We start from the raw sequence: 5609 nt of genomic DNA, 5'->3' as shown, positions 1-5609 counted from the left end.
ATGGGCTCCTAACTGGACTCCCCAAACAAAAAACAGCTGCAGGTCATTCAGAATGCTGCTGCTAGAATGTTAACCAGGACAGAGAGAACAGAGCACATCAATCCGGTTCTTAAATCTTTGCACTGGCTTCCAGTCAGCTACAGAATAGATTTTAAAGTGGTGCTTTTAGTCCATAAATCACTGAATAGGCCTCAAATACAATTCTGATATGTTTGAAGATTATAAACCAAGCAGGGCTCTTAGATCCATTAACTCATATCAGCTAGTAGAGCCCAGAGTCCAAACTAAACATGGCGAAGCTGCATTGAGCTGTTATGCTGCATACAACTGGAATAAACTAAAAGAAGATTTTAGAGGTGGCCAAAATGTATCAATATTTAAATCTAGGTTAAAAACACTTCTCTTTTGACGTGCCTATGACTGAGCACTTAAACTTAAGCACACTGTTAGCCTTACAGCTTCCCCATGCAATCTATTACGGAATCTACCTGTTATGTTTTTATTTTGTTATTATTCCATTTCTATTTTCTTATTCTATGTAAACTGTTTTTATTATTATGGTGGTTAGAGACCCCTTGTTTTATTTTTGTTGTAAAGCACTCTGAATTATCTGAATTTTGTTTTATTCTAATATTTGTTTTTATTCTATTGTATTTGTATGTTTTTCTTTTTCTTTGTAAAGCACATTGAATTGCTTCTATGGATGAATTGTGCTATATAAATAAACTTGCTTGCTCCCTTGTGAGCAAGTTTAACATCCATCCTAAAACTCTGGAACTGAACTCCCACCAACTACACCTGACTAGCCTGCTGGGGAGCAACAGCTACTGGCTGTTACCTACTATTCTGTGTCATCTGTTTGCAAACAGATGTCCTTACACAGGTCTGTGTACACACACAACACACACAGGAGCTGTGGAAGCACACCTGTGACGAGTTTGCCCACCTAAACGACTGCCAGCTGCGTCGCCCTGGTTACCTAACCTTGAGGCTTTCATCTTCTCTTGTTTCAGCACTTCCTGTTGCACAGGAAGAAGGAACATCAGCTGACCAGAATAGACTAAACACACCTGCAGTTCAGATTCCTCCGTTGCCATAGATACCCACTTGTTTTGAAACTAGCAGGTTTTAGTGCCTTCTCTTCCTGTGGGTGTGTGTGTTCATGCGTGTATGTGATCCTGCATTTACTATATATGTGGGGACCAGACATTCAGACAAAGATACTTAAAACCTGACTGACTAAGAACTGACTAAGAACTGCCTAAGAACTGCGGTTCGTTTTAGGTTCGGGCATTAGGTTTAGACGTAAAGGTTAGGTTGTTTAAGTTAGGTTAGGGTTAGATTAAGGTTTGGGATAGAAAAACAAATGTGTGCACGTGCGTGTGGACTGCTGAGTGGAGCAAGGCCTCTTGCTTTCTTTCAGAAGCTGCTAGTCTCCCCATGGTTTCATCACCACCATTCTCCCATGGACAGCTGAGCCAACAAGCTTTCCACAACAAAGTCGTGTGGGAGGGAACTTCCCTCTGAAATGTCACCACTCTCTCCCTCTGGAATGACAGCACAACCCCCCCCCCACCCCCCTGTCTTCCCTCCACAGTGTCTTTGAAACGGCAGTAACCCAAATTCCTCCCTCCCTCGCAGTGACTCAATCAGCTCAGAGACAGAGATTGCGTTGTTCTTAGCCAACACCTCCTCTCCACCCCAAAGGGACACAGACCTCCCTCTCTATACCACGGTTGCACACAGTTCTCGCTCTCTCACCCATAGGGAAACACAGACCTCCCTCTCTCCCCCTACAGGGACTCACAGGCCTCCCTCAGGTGAGCAGGTTCAGGGCTTCAGTGAACATTCAAGTGAAATGTCACTCCCAGAGAAACAAAACAACCAGCTGAATTAATTTGATCTTTTAATTGTTCAATTAGCTCAGTTGGCCAGTTCATGCTGTCCAGGAACAGGGAAGCCTAATCCCTGCCGCTCTGCATGCTGGGGAGGGTAACATCAGATTGCAGGTTCAACAGGTTAATCTCCAAGATTATCTCTGAACACCAACACACACACACACCTTGTAGTGGTTTTGTATTTCTGTAAAATCTGTTTTCCAGAACATTAACCAAAAACCTTACCATTACCCGTTTGCCTGAACCTAATCCTAACATTAACCCAATCAATATTCATACAAAAGCATTTTGAAAAACTATTCGGTCTTGGACACATGAATGTGTGAACCCTTATCTCTAAACCACGTTCAGTACCAGGGCATGGTTCAGCTGTGGCATAGACAGGCTTTTGTGTGTGTAATGACCTCAGCTGACTTACACAGAGGTTTTTTCCTTTAAACCCCAAAACCTGAGCTGACCTCACAGAACGTCCCTTAACCCTCCCCCCCCAGGAGAAAGCTGGGGGTTTCCGGAAACTTTTCAGAGGCACCCAGCAGAGCCATTGACACCTCTAACACAGAGGCACCCCAACGGGACCTCGTTCGTTCTGGGGAGATACTGAAGGGCATTTAAGAAGCTGCGAGTGATAGCAACACCTGGAAGAGAGGACACTGAAGATGTGTTCAGGAAAGTGTCATGAGCTGCAGAGAGGAAGCAGCAGCAACACAGAGAAGAGCAACCCCAAGCCGTGCTGCCCTGAGCGCTGCTTGGCTCCAGGGACGGTTCGGGGAAGAAGGGTGGAGACTTCGACTGCTGGAGCCCAGTCCTCCCCAACCGCCACCGGGGTGCCCGCCCAGAGCCCCGCCTCCCCATAGCAGCGGTTGGTTTTCTGTTATTAATTACTCCCCCGACTCCTCCCCTAACACCGCGGTTTATAGGCAATATTCCACGGCTAAGGGCTTGTTAGGCACGACTCATTGTGGAGTGCCTGGACACGGTGCTTAGCTGTGGTATATTGGCCAGTGGTCATCTAGGAAATCGACCCAAACCCCCCCCCCCCCAATGCCGTCCCTTGCGTTTATAGCCCAGGGCTGTGCCTAAACCCGCCACCAGTGTAACTGGGAGAGACACGGGGAATGGACACAGTGCCGGCGGTCTGGGCCCACGAGGGCATTTATTTGCTTTACCCAGCATAGCGTAGTCACAGCTCTACCGTGAGCTGCATTCCTGGGGCCCTTCAATCCTACCCGGACGAGGCCTGATTGAGAGCAGTTGTGCAGTGTGGCAGCCAAGCTGAGTTTGAAGATGGCCGCTGGCTGCGTTCAAGGGCCCCATTTTGCCGGCCGGGCCACGGGGTTCTGATCCCGGGAGAGGGGCCGTTTGCACAACATGCACATGCGACGGCGCTGGAAAGTGCCCGAGAACACTTCACTCCTCCCGTAGTTTGTTGTGCAAAAAGTTTATTGAAAACCTAAAATAACTGAAATATCCCATGTACACAACTATTAAGACCATTTATACAGTATATGTATTTATCATATGTGCACGTATAACACACACACACACGGTATTTGTATGTTCAAGGTCTTACCATGCCACCTACATTGCTTCTAATGGCAACTAACACTATGATCTCCACTGTAGCCAAGGCCAGAGTAATGGCTGTGTACACACTACGCCTTGTAACCCAGGAAACAAGCAACACACTGGAGTAGAGCTTTACTAGAAATGCCTCAGTATTGCATTTACTCAACTGGAAATGTTCTGTGGCTTTAGCAGAGGGAGTGTTTCTCAGTTCCAACCACACGAGGACTGCCTAAGGGACTACACGAGTTAGCAGGCAGCTCTCTGAAACTAAGACGAATCCGGGCCTGCCGTCGGTTCTGAATACAAATGTCATAGGCTGTTTGTGTGTGTGTGTGTGTGTTATTCTTAGGCACATTTCTATGGAACCATGAGTGAAACTTACTCCGAACCTCAAGTCATTCCACTGTTTGTTTGAGGACTCAGTGTGTGTTTATCACTTTGTGAGACAAACCTCTGCCCTGCCACATGCAACCCCAGAACACAGGCTCCTTTCATTTGTCACTACACTGATTAAAGGCTCCAGGGGTCAGGGATCGAGGGTGTGTGTGTGTGCGTCCTTCTCTCAACAGCCTGTTTTTAAGGTCCTGTTTTCTTCCAGTCGTTTCCTTCTGAACCCATTACCCCGCCAAGGTCCCTGCCGTCAAAACAACCCTCCTCAGACCATACTAACCTAGGCAGCCCTCTGTTTGACACTGAAGTTTGGCGACTTCACCGACGGCACAAGTGTTTAGATTCCTCCTAGGTGGCAAAACATGCTAAAGCAACAATGTGATCCATCGCCGCCTGCCCCCGATTCAAGTCCACAGTTATCCTTTTGTGCAGTATGCAAGTCTGCCTCGGGTGCAGCTCGTCAACTGTCTGCAAGCTGGCTGGTAGGTCTGATGGTGGGGGTTTTGCACACCCCCGCAGCTCAGAACGAGCCTCATGGACGCCTGAGAACAAAGAGCGACGGACGTTTGCGGCTGCATCGCGAGGCAGCACTCTTGTGGAGGACCGGCGCCCTGGTTGGACCACATACAGCTGCAGTGACAGAACAGACCCAGGCACACAGGGTTTCACTTCGACTTATGGTTAGGAGTGTGTGTGTGTTTGTGTGGGCGGGGGGTGTTTGTGTTGACTCTTCTGTCTGGATGTCTTTCACCTGGACCGGGACAGGTATATTGGAGAGCTGCATCTCAATGCGTCAGCTGACAGCGCAGCACCACACAGGAACTAACAAATGGGGCAAATTTCCAATTGAGACCACATGGGGAATTCAGCAAGAACCACCTCAAAGGGCAATGCGAAACCCCAAATAATGCATGTAGAGCAGAATCTCAACTACACCCAGTACTTTGAGAAGAGCTGTTAAATGAAATGAACCAGCAAGCGGATGAGGTTGTTGAGAGGGGAGCCTTCTGAGACAGTTGTTCTGGGGGCCCCGTTCACAAAAACCAACATGCCGAGTCCCAGGACAGCAGTACAGTTAGACCCAACCAATACATGAGAATGGTGTATTGGCTATATCGCACATACAATTAATGCATTCTTTTAAACTGACAGATTGACAGAGAAACAGGAAGAAAAAAGACAGACAGATAGATGGACAGAGACAGAAAGGGACAGGGGGAAAAACCAAGAGAGAAATCAACAGACAGAGGCTGATGGAGAGATGGCAGACAGAAACTGAGAGACAGGCACATAAACCGACAAGGACACAGTGATACAGAACACGTCCGGACATGTTTCCAGTCATCCCATTGCCTTTCCCATTGCCTCTCCTCCATCCCTCCTACTCCTCAAAATAAAATTAAAATAGGGCCTTTGTATTCCCGGGGAGGGAGAGTGGCGCGATACAACGACGCCCCAAATCCCGTCACTACACGGACAGGCCTTTGATCCCCTCGGACCAGCTCGGCGGTGGCTCCCGGCATGAAGACACACACAGAGTTATTAGTGCATCCGTTGCAGTGTTTCTACCAGTGCGTATTGGTGCACAGTCTGGACGTCTAACCGCAGTCCGCTTCTGAGGCGCCACATCTCATTACGCTGCCGGGTCACGCCAAGGTCAGTGTACACAGATATTAGAACGCCGCCACCAGCAAAGACGCGCGGTTCTGAAACATTGAACACTGTAACACAAATAGAATTTCACAGAACGCCACA

The sequence above is a fragment of the Esox lucius genome, chromosome 6 (assembly GCF_011004845.1).
Source record: "Esox lucius isolate fEsoLuc1 chromosome 6, fEsoLuc1.pri, whole genome shotgun sequence".
NCBI lineage: Eukaryota > Metazoa > Chordata > Actinopteri > Esociformes > Esocidae > Esox > Esox lucius.
This window is presented reverse-complemented; position numbering follows the sequence as displayed.